Source organism: Rhinatrema bivittatum, chromosome 5 (assembly GCF_901001135.1).
Source record: "Rhinatrema bivittatum chromosome 5, aRhiBiv1.1, whole genome shotgun sequence".
NCBI lineage: Eukaryota > Metazoa > Chordata > Amphibia > Gymnophiona > Rhinatrematidae > Rhinatrema > Rhinatrema bivittatum.
The window spans coordinates 381,284,846-381,302,215 of NC_042619.1; the positions used below are offsets into that span (position 1 = coordinate 381,284,846).

The following is a 17,370-nucleotide window of genomic DNA, read 5'->3' on the forward strand; positions in this document are numbered from 1 at the left end:
GGACTTCTCCTCCAAGAACTTATCCAATCCTTTTTTAAACACAGCTATACTAACTGCACAAACCACATCCTCTGGCAACAAATTCCAGAGTTTAATTGTGCATTGAGTGAAAAAGAACTTTCTCCAATTAGTTTTAAATGTGCCACATGCTAACTTCATGGACTGCCCTAGTCTTTCTATTATCCGAAAGAGTAAATAAGTGATTCACATTAACCCGTTCTAGACTCTCATGATTTTAAACACCTTTATCATATCTCCCTTCAGCTGACTCTTCTCCAAGCTGAAAAGTCCTAACCTCTTTAGCCTTTCCTCATAGGGCAGCTGTTCCATTCCCTTTATCATTTTGATCGCCCTTCTCTGTACCTTCTCCATCGCAACTATATCTTTTTTGAGATGCGGCGACCAGAATTGACCACAGTATTCAAGGTGCAGTCTCACGATGGAGCGATACAGAGCCATTATGACATTTTCCGTTTTATTCACCATTCCCTTTCTAATAATTCCCAACATTCTGTTTGCTTTTTTGACTGCCTATGCTCACTGAACCGATGATTTCAATATGTTATCCACTATGATGCCTAGATCTCTTTCTTGGGTGGTAGCTCCTAATATGGAACCTTTGTGTAACTATAGCATGGGTTATTTTTCCCCATATGCATCACCTTGCACTTATCCACATTAAATTTCATCTGCCATTTGGATACCCAATTTTCCAGTCTCAGAAGGTCTTCTTGCAATTTATCACAATCTGCTTGTGATTTAACTACTCTGAACAATTTTGTATCATCTGCAAATTTGATTACTTCACGTCGCATTTCTTTCCAGATCATTTATAAATATATTGAAAAGTAAAGGTCCCAATACAGATCCCTGAGGCACGCCACTGGCCACTCCCTTCCACTGAGAAAATTGTCCATTTAATCCTAGTCTCTGTTTCCTGTCTTTTAGCCAGTTTGTAATCCACGAAATGACATCGTCTTGCTTGTAATGATCGAAGCAACCTAGTTAGAACATATATTTACAATAACGAGTTGTTTCATGGTTGTTTGGGACTGTTAAGAAGTTTATGAATTTTACTAATTACTTTGTATTGAATATGTGATACTATGAGTAGCCAATCCCTAAAAATAAAAGGATCCAATGGATCTCAACAACTTTAGACCTATTGCTTCACTTCCCTCTCTTGCTAAACTCTTAGAATCTGTGGCTCTTCATCAGCTCAGACTATCTGTCCGACCATGATATTCTACATCCCTATCAGCACAGTTTTTGCAAAGGCCACTCCACCAAAACACTACTCCTCTCTTCTTTTGATTCACTGCTATGTGGTTTCGACTCTAACACTGACTTTATTCTAGTTTTCTTAGACATTTCTGCTGTTTTTAACATGCTTGATCACCAAATTCTTCTATCTAGCTTATAATCAATAGGTATTTCTTCAATAGTACTTCACTGGTTTTCATCATTTCTATCCAAGCGAATCCAACAAATCAATGTCGGTGCTCCTTCCTCTAACCCCTACACAGTTTCTTCCAGTGTCCCTCAAGGTTCCTCTCTTTCTCCGATTCTGTTCAATATTTATTTACTTCCTCTTTGTTATATTCTCTCTGCTTTAAATATTCAGTTCAAAATCTATGCTGATGACATTCAGTTTTTTTGTCCCATTCAACAACATCTGGTCTAATACTCTCTCTACAGTTGCTTTATACATAAACACTATCAACACTTGGCTTTCACATAACTGTCTTAAACTTAACCCTACAAAAACAGAAATCATCCATCTAACTTCTATCACAAATCCCACTAACAGTCCACCTTCTCATCTTTCTCTAAACAGCTTCTCTATCCCTATTTCGACTCAGGCACACAGTCTTGGGGTGCTAATAAACTCGGATCTTTCCCTATCAAAACACATTTCTGAAATAGTATAAAAGTCTTTCTTTAAATTACATATACTGAAACGCCTCCATCCTCTGCTCTTTCATCAAGATTTTCACACAGTTCTCCTTTGGACTCGATTATGTTACGATCCAGCCTGTGGCCAGTGCCACGAGCCACCTCTCACCTCACTTTTCCCGTGGCAGGGAGTCGCTGATGCCCTCACCGCTCCACAGCCCGGACCGCCACCATTGCTACCTCCTGGCAGGCCAGAAGGCCTGGTGCTGCACTGGGGCTCACCTACGCGGCAGGAGGCCGCCGGTGACACCTGTTGCTCCGCGGCCTGGAGACCACAGTCCCCGGACTTTCCTGCAGCAGGAAGCCACCATCAGCTGCCTCTTCAGTGGCTTGGAAGCCGCCTCCCTACATCAGGGCCTTCCTGCAGCCCAGCTCAGCTCCTGCTCCACAATGGCAGCATGGCCACTGTCCAGGGACCTGTCCAGCTTCCTTCTAGGGGTGGGCCCATGTCTACTCACCAGATTTAAAGGGCTAGTAGGGAGCGGTCCCACTGGCTCCACCTGGACTCCTCCCTGGGCGTCTTCCTTCTTCCAGCCCTATAAAAGGGCTTCTCGCTCATTCAGTCCTTGCTTTGGCAAGGGGCTTAGTCCTCCCAAGGACTCCTCATCTCCAGCTCCTGCCTGGCAACTCTGATCTTCATCCATGGATCTTTTCGTATGTTCTGTTCAGTCCTGATGTCTCATCCTGGTCTGATGCTCCAGGTTCTGAACTACCCATGCCTTCGGAGATTCCTTGCTTTTAATCTGAGTTCCAAGTTCCAAGTTCCACGTTTTATCTGCTCCTGAATCCATTCCTGACTCTGGAGTATCCAAGGGGTTGCTTCACTCCTGTGCTATGAGACCTCCCGAGCCTGTCCCGTTCCCCACATGGTCTTCGACCAGCCATTGGGCTGTGTAGGGCGCCTTGGGGACAGCGTGGTCCACGACCAGCCTCCAGGTTGTGTAGGGTGCCTGAGGGCTTTGCTCGTCCCCTCTGTGTCTTTGTCCAATTCTTCACATCTGTTCCAAGTCTTCACGCCTGCTCCAAGTCTTCATGCCAGCTTAGGAAATGTATGCAGTATTTCCCTGCTGATATAATAGCACCAGGATAAATACTGCAAGTGAAGGGGCTGCCATCTTGTTGCAGGGCCCGAGAGAACCCCCAAAATGTCCCAAGACCCCAGGGGTCTCATGCGCCCCTGGTTCCACCATCCTCACCTCTTGTATAAGTGGCACCAAGGCAGTAAAAAATTACAAATAATGCAGTGAAAGCCCCTCCCCTCTCACCTCAACCACTATATCTTTGTTAGAATTGCCACCCAGCCACCAACTCCTCCCAGTCCTCTAGACCCTCCTCTAGACATCGTAACTACCACATTCCAGCCCACCCCTTAGATCCCCCATCATACCTTATTTATTTATTTCATGATTTATAGGCCATATAAAAATGGTCTATAACTCTAGGTGGTTTACATCAAATAAATACATAACATCCATAAAACTAACAAAATCAAAAGAAAATATGCCAACAGCTACTTTCCCAATCAAAATCATTGATCAGAGCTTTAATTATCGAAAGCTTGATGAAAAAGATGTTTTCAACAACTTTTTTAAAGTTTTGTACACTCCATGGTCTGTAAAGGTAACGGAAAAGAGTTCCACAGGATGGGATTGGCAACAAAAAATAGCCTTTTGTGAGACTCAGCCAACCGAACTTGTTGAATCAATGGTACATCTAGCAGACCCCTCTGCAAAGACCGGCGTTCACGAACAGTGTTATAGATATGAAGTATTTGATTTATCCAAGGTAAAAAATCCAATTTCAGCATTTTTTGAATCAATAAGGCAGTTTAAAACTGTATTCTTTCCAAGATAGGAAGAGAGATGACGATCTTTCCTGGAGAAATGTGAGATCTTTAACTTGGCCCAAAAAAAACAGCAGTTGAATTTTGGAGAGCTTGCAAAGCACAAATTGTATTCTTCGGTAGGCCAATCAACAGGGCATTGCCATAGTCCAAACTAGGCAATAAAATAACCTGTACTACCAACTGAAAGTCTAAATACTCTAAAAGGGATTGAAAGCGTGGCTCCAGGCCTTACACTGTCTGAAGCAAGATGGTGCTAGCTGGCTGTTATTCTACTTATGGAAGCCTCGTTATTTTATGGAAGCCTCGTTATTCTACTTATGGAATATTCTACTTATGGAAGCCTCGTTATTCTACTTATGGAAGCCTCGTTATTCTACTTATGGAATATTCTACTTATGGCCGTTATTCTACTTATGGAAGCCTCATTATTCTACTCATGGAAGCCTCGTTATTTTAATGAATGCAAAGCAGCTCCTTTCCATTTTAGCGATATTTTGGTTAAAATAATGCATAATATTTGCTACTGCAAGGTGTATATCGCCAGGTAAATGCCTAACATGCTGGGGGGATTCATCATTCCTCCATAATTATGATGAATCCCCCAGCGGAATGATGAATCGCGAAGAAAAAAAGGACGAAGGGGAGATAGTGTGCACCCAGTCGCATCGAGGCGGTACGTTTTCGTCCCCATAGCACCATCCTAAAAGGTGGTGTTATTTCTGGCACTACTACTGGCGATAATGTCTATCGCCTGCAGCGGCATCAGAAAAAAATGTTTCCCCTGCCCTAACTCCGCCCCTTTCCCTAATTTATATCTTACCACCGCAATGCGATAATTATTGTGTGCTGTAGGGCGTTATCGCACCGATAAGGCCACATGCATTTTAAAGAATGAGACCACCCCCCCCCCTCCCCCAGGGCTTGTTAAATGATTCCCTTGGAGTCTTCTGGGGACAAGGAAATACCTAAGTTGCACAATATAATTGCTGTGCAGTGTTAGAAAAAGAGAATATACATTTTAAAAAAATTTATAAAGAAAATATTAAAGTTTAAAAAATGGCCAAATCATTTTCTTTTTTGGGCTTTGTCTGAAGGATCATTCCTTGGGCACAACTTTTAGTGGGATAATAGAGACTGACGTGTATAAAATACAATCAACAGATCTCCCCAAGTCATGGCAAATATGTGGGGGTTTTTTTTTTCCAGCACTTCACACACAGTGACACTGCTTAATTGGTTTCTTTGAATAAATGTTATTATGTTTACATTATCTCTAAGTCTAATGCAATCACGTAGTGCTCATATCAGCTACTCCTGCACCACTTATGTCGCGCTGATTGGTTTCAGGATATTAGTAATCAGTGCCTTTGAAGCTCCTGTTAATCTTTGGAACATGTCCTAAATCTGTGCTCAGAATTTATTACCCAAAGGCTCTGAGCCAATTCAGAGATGTTCTTTTCCAGGATTCGTTGGCACGCTAAATAGGTGGGAAGAAGTGTGTGTGTGTGTGTCCTGTGCATATGATATTTCTATTTTTGGGAAGACAATTAGCCCTGGCATTAAATTTAGAAATGACCTTCGCATAAGGACATTTCTCGAGTTCTTGCTTGGAGAGAAAAAAAAATGCATTTTGAATCATTGTCTATCTCGATGCGAAGCAGACGAAGAGAATGGCAACTATGAAGGTGCTGTGTTTCCATAGAAGGCTTTTTTTTTTTTTTAACTTACATTCTATTGCTCTCTTTGGTTAATTTCATGAAATTTCATGGGGTGGTCAGTACATTTGTTTCTTTACCTTTCAGTCTTTCCCCAAACAGAAAATATGAGAAAAGGCAATCTAGTCTAGAGAAGAGCTGTTAACTCATCCTACCTGCGATTCCACTGTTTTCAAATAGAAAGATTCTGATCTTTAAACAATTTGCTGAGTAAAATAGAAGAAAATGATTTTTTTTTTTTTTGTAATCCGTAAAGGGAAGCCCATGCTCTGGCTTATTGCGCAGCCAGGGCAAGTGGATTGTGAGGTATTTGGAATACGTTCCTTTCATTGTTTCGGGCGAGGAGCAGACCGGCCAGTGACATCACAAAGCTGTGACCACAATGGAGAATGCTTTCTGACATCACTCCGGTGCTGCTGCTGCTGCTCGAACCGAGCCATGGGGCCAGATGAGATGCAGCCTAGAACGCTAAGAAGGTAACTTTCAAACCGGCGCGTGGGCGCACATTTGCACACATGTGTCAGCCTGGCACCCAGGGTTGCAGCTATTTTATAACATACGCACGCATACGCGCACATGTTATAAAATAGTCAAGATAAGTGGATGTTATTATATACTAGTATTATTTGAAAGAAAAAAGACATTGTTTTAATGCACAAGAGCACTTTATCACAAGCAACAAAAAAACATATGGACTGACCAATGATTAAAAATAAGGCAGAGTGAGTGAAGGTAGATATTACCACACAATGATGCCTATTATGAAGGTCATATAGTAGTTGCGTCGTTAACTTGCATACAATTGGGTAAGGGGTATTCATGGGTGATGATTTGTAGTTAACCGACCCCCACCTTATCATATTCAGTCATCGCTCTAAGTGGTTTTTGGATAAAATAGTCTGGCCATGTGCATGTGTGCCCTAAATTTTAAGTGGGCATGGGCGTGCAAATCTCGCTTCTACCGCATAAACTGAGGGATTTTGAAAGGGGCACGCGCCCATGCCATTCCTAGTTTACCAGTTCATCCACCAGCTAGCCCAGTTAATATGTCCTCCAACCTCACCTGGTTTGATAGCCTACACTCCCCCCCCCCCCCCCCCAATTACACCAGACTCTTTAAACCCCTCAGAAATGGTTTGATCCTTTTTTTTTTTTTTTTTTTAACTTCCACATCATCCATAGCAGAAGTAAAGTTTGCATGGCAGTACGCGCCAGGGCACGTAGCTATTTACACGAGCATCTCTGGTTCATAGCCCGAGACTCCCATACTCGCGCCCTGCCCCCTTTGAAAACTTTGGAGATGTGCATGCTGCGGGAGATGCGTGCACGTCCGGGTGGCTTTTAAAATCCGCTCGTCGGCCTAGCTATAGGATCGCTTCCTGCCGCACCAAAGTGATGGTTTCCTTTCAGTGACCCTGCTTCTCCAAAGTAGTGAAAAGGCTGCTACTCTACCATAGCCCCGAGGGTCTCCTGTATATACATTTGTGTCTGCCCCGGGGGTCCTCCAGGTCTGACAAACTGACCTCCAGAGACCGGACTCATTCTCTGAGAGTCGGGAGCGCTTTGCACTTGGGTGTACAAATTCAACCTCATGCCAGCAGGTTCTCGGGGCAAAAGACCGGAGAGCCCCCCCCATCTCGCTGCTGGACTACAAGGGTCAGCGCAGCTCCTGCCGCTACTGCTGATGCTCCAGCCTGGTCTTATGCAGCAGTTCCACAAGGAATGGGAAATTCTTTTGGGAAGGGCTAGATTTGGCAACCCAGCGTCATGGGACCCTTAAGAACATAAGAACATAAGAAAATGCCATACTGGGTCAGACCAAGGGTCCATCAAGCCCAGCATCCTGTTTCCAACAGAGGCCAAACCAGGCCACAAGAATCTGGCAAGTACCCAAAAACCAAGTCCACTCCATGTAACCATTGCTAATGGCAGTGGCTATTCTCTAAGTGAACTTAATAGCAGGTAATGGACTTCTCCTCCAAGAACTTATCCAATCCTTTTTTAAACACAGCTATACTAACTGCACGAACCACATCCTCTGGCAACAAATTCCAGAGTTTAATTGTGCGTTGAGTAAAAAAGAACTTTCTCCGATTAGTTTTAAATGTGCCCCATGCTAACTTCATGGAGTGTCCCCTAGTCTTTCTATTATCCGAAAGAGTAAATAACCGATTCACATCTACCCGTTCTAGACCTCTCATGATTTTAAACACCTCTATCATATCCCCCCCTCAGCCGTCTCTTCTCCAAGCTGAAAAGTCCTAACCTCTTTAGTCTTTCCTCATAGGGGAGTTGTTCCATTCCCCTTATCATTTTGGTAGCCCTTCCTATGTAACGTACAGCAGGGAGCGGGAGCAGGCAACCTCCAGTCCTCATCCAGAGCTGTGCAGAGGAAGCATTTTCACTTCATGTTTGCTTTGTAAACTCTTTCTTTTTTCTTTTTAGGTGTTTTTTTTTTCATGTTTTGGGGAAAAAGTGCAAGATATTTGCAAATATTGGGGCGGATTTTAAATGCCCTGCGAGCATAAATCTGGGTGGATTACGTGCGCAGGGCCCTCTCGCGCCGGCGGCCTATTTTGCATAGGCCGCCGGCGCGCGCAGAGCCCCGGGACGCACGTAAGTCCTGGGGTTTTTTAAAGGGGCGGGAGGGGGCGTGTTGGGGTGCGTGACCGAATGACGCGGCGTTTCGGGGGCGTGACGCAGCGTTTTGGGGGCGGCGACGCGGGTGTGGTTTTGGCCCGGGGGCATTCCGGGGGCGTGGCCGCGGCCTCCGGACCAGCCCCCGGGACCGGAACACGGAGTGGGGCAGCCGGCCGACGCGCGCAGATTTACATCTGCTTTTCGCAGGCGTAAATCGTGGAATAAAGGTAAGGGGGGGTTTAGATAGGGCCGGGGGGGTGGGTTAGGTAGGGGAAGGCAGGGAACAGGCAGCGCGCGCTGGGCTCGGCACGCGCAGGTTGCACAAATGTGCACCCCCTTGCGCGCGCCGATTCCGGATTTTATAAGATACACGCGGCTACTCGCGTATCTTATAAAATCCAGCGTACTTTTGTTTGCGCCTGGTGCGCAAACAAAGTACGCGATCGCGCAATTTTTTAAAATCTACCCTATTGAGTGCTATTTCCCAATACCTAAAAAAAAGTTAAAAGAAAATGAAACCTGATTGCCTCGACAAACATCCCACCCCAGGGATCTCCGAAGACCTCCTGTGTCGTCCCCCCCCCCTCCCCCGCCATCTCTGGAGGTGGCCGAAGTTCCCCCAGGCAAGTTTATACTTAGGAAAAAAGCCCCATCACAGGTCCTGCCCCCAAACCCTCAACCCCCTCCCACTTTGGAAGTTGGACCCTCGTTGCCTATAATAGCCCCCCCCCCCCAATCTTCCCTGGTGGTCTAGTGGGGGCCCAGAATGACTCGTACGCTCTAGGCCTGGCGGCCACCATTTTTCAAAATGGCATCAGCTGACGCCTTTGCCCCAATCATTTGATAGAGACTTTGATCTGGGTCTCAAGGTATTTTAAACTGATATTATTAATATTCTCTATCGGTTCCTTTTTTAATTCTCTCTCTCTCTCTGGTGTCCTTTTTATTTTTTGTTTCAGGTTTTTCCTTTCATTGTCTTTTTCCTTCACAGTGGATATTTTAATACTTCTCTTTTTTACTCCTGCTTCTCTGCATTCTTCTCCTCAGATCCTGCCTGCCTGCTTGCCTTTCCCCATTTCTTCTCCTTTCTCTCCTCTTTCCCTCTCCCGCATCTTTCTGGATCCCCTCTCCCACCCATCAAACACTGAATCCTCTCTCTATCAGCCCCATCACTGCTCCTCTCTTCTTCTCCTTCCATTCCCCCCCCCCCAGCCCCAAGGTATTTGCTCCCTCAGTGCCCCTGTTCTCCATGGCCTCTGTGCCCCATCCCCACTCCCTGATCCCTTCCCTCCATCCTGGGTCCTTTCTTAATCCCCATGTCCTATCTCTCTCTCTCTCTGCCCCCGTTCCAGGTTCTATGTTCCTTCTCTTCAGTTCCCAGAATGCCCTCCCCACGTTCCCTTCCCACCTTAGAAGCTCTCCCTACATCGTTGTCCCCCATATCTCCATCCCACCCCTAAGAAGGCTCTCCCTGCATTCTCCTCCTCGCCCTGAAAGTTCTCCCCCATTTCTCCCCCCCCCCCCCCAACAAGCTCTCGCACAGCTCCTCCCCAGTTCCTCCTGTTCCTCGCTGCCATGTGAACCCCAGTGCAGAACGGCCACCTCCCGCCCCTCCCCATTCGTCATAAAGAGCGGGGGTGTAACATGGCGTCGACTTCCTCTGCCATGTGGGTCCCAGTCTAATGATATGAACCACACGGAGTGAGACAGGTCCCTCACAGCACAGGAAGATGACACCATGTTAAGCGCCACTGCTACTGACAGCCAGGGGGATGGGAGGGGGGTAAGTGGAGAGTGGGGAGTGGTCTGGATAAGTCGGGTTTTGTGCTTTTTCAGACTCCATGGGCCCGCTCTTCTGTGCGAGGCCTCCTCCTTGTAGCTGCTGCCCCGTGCAAGTTCACAGTGGGTTGCACTAGCCCTGCTCCGTAGTCCCAAAGTTTGCATCTTTGAAACATGTTTATTAAAGTTTTTTTTAAATTTCCCTGGCCCTGCTATGAGCAATGAAGAACAAAATTCTAGAAAAAAAATTATAAATGTGATAAAAAAAAAACAATAGAAATTCATAAAATCAAATATACAATAACAAATATTATACAAAATGTTTATGAAAAGAAAACAATTGAAATAAATTAGCCAACAGTTCAATACATGCACACTCCTCCCCTGATATCAGATCTTAAACTGTGTCAGACTCCCCCCAAATCAGCAAGGTATCCTTCAAATAACTTAACAGTACGCCAGCTGAATTAAATGCACTTTTAAAAAGTGCCTGAACAATTAGCGTTTTTCCAGCCTCTACTCCTTGGGTGAGAAGTTCTAGAGAGCCAGAACTGCACGCGTAAAAGCCCAGGCCCTTGTTGCAGCCACCCCATGTTCCCTTTATAGAAGGTGCGAAAAGAAGACCCCCTCAGTTTCTGACTTTTAAGTGCCTACCAGGAACGCAGTTTGACAGTTTTTCAGAATGACCGTCTGGCATCTGATTATCCAAAGCCATGAACCCAAGGCAACTAACCTTACATTTGACTCTGCAATAGGCCGGGACCCAGTGAAGGTTAAAGCTAAACTGGTGTTCTATGTCCTCTAATCCCACACCCAGAGATCAGCCTTCTGGCCTCATGCTGAAGGGTCTGCCTTCCCGTGAAGCTTTTCAAGGGAAGCCTCCCAAACAGAGTTATAGTAGCTCTAGGTTAACACTAATGACTAGACCTCAGTTTGGAACCGTTAGACGGAGAAGAACGATTTCAATGAACGCACAACTTAAATCAAGGCTTTTCACAGAACGGAGCCGATGCGGCTATCCAGAGCTATCCCCAGGCTTTTTAATCGGCATTTTCAACAGGGTTGCCATCCCTGATGATCTGAGAAGCAAGCGGATGAACTGCAGAACCTCAGTTCCAGAGGTATTCGGTGATTAATGACCGTTCCGGACAGTCTGGCACGTCTTCCCCAAACAGACATTAATCGTTCCCACAAAGTCAGCCCAGTTCCTGTCAAGAGGAGAGCAGAGTTACCTGTGTAAATCATCAGCGTTAAACACTTGCACCCGGAAACCAAAATGGCTGACGGCATCCAAAGCTAGGTGCAAAACAACGTTGGACAGAGCAGCGGGGGAAAAATCGCGCTCCACACCACGGACTGAACAGCTGTAAACTGATGGTGCAACTGGCTCCCGACAACTGCTTGGTTAAAAGAAAGCCAACATCAACAAAAATCCTCTTGGGATGAGAAAAAGAGAGAAACTTGCAGAGGAATGAAAATATATCTTTAGAGGGGACAGGAAGAATTGAAAACTCCACAGATGATACCAGATTAAATGTAGCTAATAAGGCAAAGAGGTTGTATTTTTTTAATGAAATAAGTGCGCTTATGTTACCAGGATCCGCGTCTGTGGCGTGATATCACAGGCAGGGACTAGGGCTGGCGGGTGGCAGCTCAGGGCACTGCGCGCCCGGCTGCCGTTTCTTTGCCGCGCTGTCGTGCAGGTTTGACCCTAGAGGGGCGTGAGGGGGCCCCCGGGGTGAACGGGGCAGGGGGAAAGGAGTCATCCACGCCCCTCCCTCTCCCCCCTCAGATGCAGGGGTCCCGCTAACCCGGGAGTGTCCACCAGGGCAGGGCTGGAGGAGGAGGCAGCCTGGAAACCAAGAAATAGTGTGCAGGAGCCAGCACGTTAGACAGCGTCTGCTGCATCAGCTCTGGTCTGGACGGACGTGGGGACGGGGCCACCCAATGCACTGAGCCCAGGGAGATTGCCCCCTCCAGGTTCACCCCTATATAAGGACAGCCCTGGCTCTCTGGGGCCTTATTTGCAGGCCAGCACCAAGCCCAAGGGGGTGCACATTTGTGCGCCCGGCACGCGTTGCCTATTCCCTCCGAGGCCGCTCTGAAATCGAAGTGGCCTCGGAGGGAACTTTCCTTCACCCTCCCCCCACCTTCCCCTCCCTAAACCCCCCCCCCCCCCGGCCCTATCTAAACCCCCCCCCTTACCTTTGCTGGAAGCAGGCGTAACTTTGCACGCACCGGGCCGGCTGCCCCGCTCCGTGTTCCGGTCCGGGGGCTGGTCCGGAGGCCGCGGCCACACCCCCGGAACGCCCCGGGGCCGAAACCACGCCCGCGGCACCGCCCACGAAACGCCACGTCACTCACGACACGCCCCCGAAACGCTGCGTCATTCCTGGCACACCCCCGACACGCCCCTCCATGCAAGCCCCGGGGCTTGCGCGCGGCGCCAAGCCTATGCAAAATAGGCTTGGCGCGTGCAGGGGGGGGGTTTAGGGTAGGTTTTCGAGGGGGTATGCGCCTGTCCTACGCGCGTACCCCCTCGAAAACCTACCCGAAGCCATTAGACCCGTTCAAATGGGCGAGATTTTGTCGGTCAGAGCCGCTCTCTTCTCCCCAACGTCTTACCCTTCCCACTTACTCATATCCTCTTCCCTTTTCCTTCCATCTCTTCTCATCTTCCCTGTCCTTCCCTTCTCACCTCATCCACAAACACCTTCCCTCTCCCTCAGCCCTCCTCCACTTCATCTTTTTCTCTTCTACAGGGCCGGCTGTTGTCCCTTTGCGTGATGGTTAAAATGGGCGAGATTTAGCTCTGCCCCGGCTGTCCCAACTCCCTCCCCTCTTCCCCGGCGGCGGATGGACGGGCTCGGTGACTCTTCTGCCCTGTCCCTGTGCGTGACGGTTTGGCCGTCCCTACTCCCTCCCCCCCTTCCCGGGTGGCGGAGGGACGGGCTCAGGCTGTTAACATGTCGGAGGAGCCGTTTCTCGGAGCGGTGGCTCGTCTGCCCTTTCCTCCTCCCCTCTGTGACACCCTGGTCTGATCTCTCTGCCTTGTGCGTAACATCAGCACGTCGCTCAGAGCTCTCTGTTCCTCACATGCGCGGTAGAGCTGCTCTCTACTGCGCATTTGCGGGCCGTCGGTCAGAGCCCATTTATATTGTAGATTAAGGTATGATGCATTGGCCCGTGGGCCAGAAAGAGGAGATGGTAGTTTGTAGCTGCCCTTTCGTCAGCTGGCACAGAGGAGTAAAGTTGCAGCAGTGGACCGGCAGCATTATATTTAAAAGGAGGGGAGGAGGGGGAAAGGAGATTGCTATTGACGGGGACGAGAAGGACGGTGGCAGTCAGTACTGACATAATAAAAGGGGGCCCACTCACAAACATTTGCCCGGTTTCCCTTAAGCAGCTGAAGCGTGCCTGGAGAGTAGTCATCCCCATGTATGTCCTGTATGCATGCAAGTTTACCTGGACTGAGGGGGGATAATCCTGGGGATGGGATTGGGGGAAGGGTTTGCACTTCTTTGCATACTTTTTTGGATTTTCTAAAGCAAGCATGTAAAGTTTGCCGACTGTGTTCATTTTAGCAGCTGTAACTGTGTGTGGTTAAGTGCTGGTGGGATAATTTTCAAAGCAAACATATGCACGTAAGTTTACTTTGCTGTAAATGAGGTGCATTTTTGCCAACTTTCTTGTGCAGGTTGCAAAAAAAAAAAAGTACCCATCTCCTTGTCTTCCTTTTGGGAGACTGGGACATCGGCAGTACAGTTTAAGCAATTTTTTTCCCAAACTTCAAATACATTTTTTTTTTCCTTTTCTCCAAGGGCAGGCAAGTCCAGAAGACCTTCTTCCCACACCTTTATTTCCTTTTCAAAATTAGCAAACCTAAAGCTAGACTACCACTGAAAAATGAAGGCACTGGAGTCGATTTTACACTGACCTCTTCACATTCCAAACCTTGGCAAAACAATCCCGCAGCCAGCGGCAGCCCTTAGAATAAACGACTCCCAGGAGGGCATTCTGAATTTCCTCTGCTCCAATTAGTTGCTTTTCAGCGCGCTGCCAAAGCTAACATTTGGAGGGAAAGACACTTTTAACAGCACACGCCCTCTGGATCATTGAAGCGGGTTTGTGTAGGATCAAAATTAATTTGGCCTACTAGAACCATGCCAGATTTTTATTTTTTTTTTAAGAGTAAAACATTCCCCAGCATTACTCAGATCCTGCTGTAGCTGCTTGTCGTGGGGCAAGGGCTCAATAAAACAATCTGCCACTACAAATATTGGCTTTTGCGCACTGGACCTTTCCTCGGAGCCCAGAGCAAGGGGAAAGACTGATAATTCTAAATACAAGCTATTTAATTCCTAACAGATGTCATTTGCTAAAAAAAAAAAAAAAAAAAGATCTTTTAGTGCGAATTGCTGATTTCATAATAAATATCGGTGTCGGTTTCCTTTTTTTCTTAAGCAATATTTATGTTTCGAAGGAGAAAATTAATCTCACAGCCCCAACAGAAAAAACGCAATTTCCAGAAAGTGTAATATTGTTAAAAATGAATTCAAAGTTACCTGCGTCATTGTCATAAACGTTTATACATTAAAACATAACTTTAACAACTGCATTCTATTTTTCAAGATTTAATTTTGAAAAAGAAAGCAGACGCGGGGCAAAATAGAAAAAGTTAAAAGGCGAAATCCTGGTTATTTGAGGAGGCCTACGGTGTTTTCTTCTGGCTGCCCCTCCCCATTGGTTTTCTGTTGCTGTTCTGTAAGGTTTACTTTGCCTGGTTTGCATCCTTCCTCCAAGATTGTATCCAAGCTATCTCTATGGGGGACGGTGGTTTCTGAACCTCACTCGCTCTGCTGCAGAATACCTCAAGCTCCATCCTTTCCCTCCCCACGCTGTTCAACACCTACCTAACTCTTCTGGGACTGCCACATCACCCGCTATGCCTATGCAGATGATATCCAACTCTTAATCCCTCTGGATACAAATCAGGATCAAGTCATCACTCACCTCAACGGTTCCTTAGAGAAAACCGCCCACCGGCTACATTAAAATCAACTAAGTCTCAATCCTAAAAGACAGAGGTGCTCTGGATTGGGGGGAAAACACCATACCCACTCTCTCTTGAAATCGATCCTTGGAGGAACAACTCTCACACTCAGCTTACAAGTCCAAAGTCTTGGCTTCATGCTAGATACCCAGCTTACAACCAAAGCCCAGGACCTTGCAATAGCTAAAATGGCTTTCTTCTACCTTCGTCAACTGCACCACCAACTGGACAAAGCTGCCTTCATAAGTGCTATTTGTGCTAAGGTCATCTCGCATCTGGACTACTGTAATGCATTATATGTAGCACTCCCCAGCACCCTAAATTGTTGGCTACAGCTCATTCAGAATGCTGCTGCTCGCTCGATAATGAAGGTATGTACGTTTGACCACATCACCCTAATCCTGAAAAGCTAAATGCCAAATTCTGTCTATAGTCTACCATGCCAGATTGAGAATCCTGACTGACCTAGAAATCTCTCAGTGGCCTCGCCGCATCCTACCCCAACAGCATGATCACCTGGCCACGAACCCTCCCACCCACTCCAAACAGTGTCACAAGCCCCCTTTAACACCCCACCTCTTATAATCATGCACCTCGCCGGCACCAAGAACTCGCTGGGCCCCCAACTCTTTGGGACCCCTGCCTCCTTTTATCAGGCTGGCCCCTGACCTCCTGTCATTGAGAAAACTATCAAAAACATGACGGGAGGCAGTGTTCAGTACAAGCCACTAACATTCTGCTGTCACTTTTGTCCTGATCATCCATAACCTTCGTTCAGACACTGGCACTTGCACCTCTTCAGACCGGCGGTATAGCCTCACTCTTCCTGCACAGGGCACAACGACAATCCAGATCTACCAAGAAAACCACTGACGCAAATCTGCCATAGTCCTCCCCTCGTCCCACTGGATCACCTTGATCCATTTTTTTTAGGCGTTCGTATAAAGCTAAAAGTATTGTTATGTTTGTCTTACTCTGATGCACTGTACCTGACATTTAACTAATTGTAACTCGCTTTGCACTCTCTTAGTAGAAAAGTATGTCATAAATAAACAATGATGTTGATAATGATGATGATTTTTTTTCTCATTGGGGTCTTTTATGGATTTTTTTAAAATCTTTGGCTATGTTTGGTATTTTTATTTTATATTGCATTCTGTTTTATTTTTTTATCTATTTTATGATTTGTATTACCTATTTTCAATGATGTTTTATAATTTTTCATACTGTTAATCGTTTTGAGCATAATGGAAACGTGGAATATGAATAAACTTATGGAATGTTCTGAATTTAAAATAACTTTTTGTTTTATTTGCTCCATTTTTGTGAGGAAGTGAGTGCGTTACATTTATGTTATTAGCAATCCTAATAAATACCCATGAATATACATTATTTATCAATTTATTACACAACGCAAATCTCTAAACACTGGTAATCAGTGAAAACGATCATTCAAGTGATTGGCTAGAAACAATCTCATTTATAGATATACAGGTAGAAAAATAAGATAGCAACTCAATGTTCTTATGGCTGATATTGGGATTAAATCTGTTATGTTGTACTAAGGTTTTTGAGATCTATAAAATAATTACACAGACAGTAGAAGACAAAATAATAAATAGTTTCATTTAACAGTGCTGAGTGGTAAAATGAACAAAAAAATGAATTATTCCGGTTCTGCATAGAGCAGGATTTATCTCCTATAATTCCTCATATGTAGCATGCCCTTTCTGGTCAGAGGAGAGAAAGCCGGCAGTGAAACAGAATCAGGCGTTGGTCCTTACCTCCCTGCAGTTTTGTGGTGCCTCGGCTTCTCTGCCGAGAGAATGAGAGAGCTGAGGCACAAGGCTTATTGCTTTATTGGATTCCTAAACGCTGTATTTTGTAATTAGGCAGGCGGGCATCCTTCTGCCAGATGAGCTATAAATATGGTATCTCCCAAGAACGAGCGTTTCACAGGCGATAAGCACAGTGCCTCCCTGAAAGTTGGCCTTTTAAGGCATCCTCCAGCAGTGCAGGACCTATAATAGAGAGGATGCACCCAGCTTTCCTCTGCCTTCCATTCCCTTACTTCAAGGGCATCTTTAGTTTCTTAGAAGCGCTTCAACCAAAAGATACGGCAATGGAGTGTTTCCATGGTTTATCTTACCAAAGGCTTGAATTACTAATAATCTAACAACATAGTGCAGTTCTCCCCAATGCCACCCTTAGTCAAACATTTTCTACTGATCTGCAAGCAGTTGTTTCCTTTCCTCTGTGGTTGAAATAAAGCAGTGTGCATTGTGTGACTTAGTTTTTAAACTGGCAAAGCCCTGTTTATATAGTGTAGTTCTTCTTCTCATGCACGCATGTTAAGTAGCCTGACTTGTTATCACTTGGCC

The 17,370-nt window shown here is 46.1% G+C and overlaps 1 protein-coding gene across 4 annotated transcripts in view; it reads right to left on the minus strand.

Annotated features, from left to right (window-relative positions):
• FHL2 (four and a half LIM domains 2) overlaps nucleotides 1–16,895 on the minus strand; it is a 111,987-nt gene extending 95,092 nt beyond the window's left edge. For 3 of the 4 annotated variants that reach the window (XM_029604851.1, XM_029604855.1, XM_029604854.1), the window contains exon 1: nucleotides 16,774–16,874. The gene's annotated coding sequence lies outside the window, so the exon portion shown is untranslated. Of the gene's footprint in view, nucleotides 1–16,773 lie in introns of all 4 variants that reach the window. The other variant, XM_029604859.1, reaches the window with a different exon arrangement.
• Between the last annotated feature and the right edge of the window lie 475 nt (nucleotides 16,896–17,370).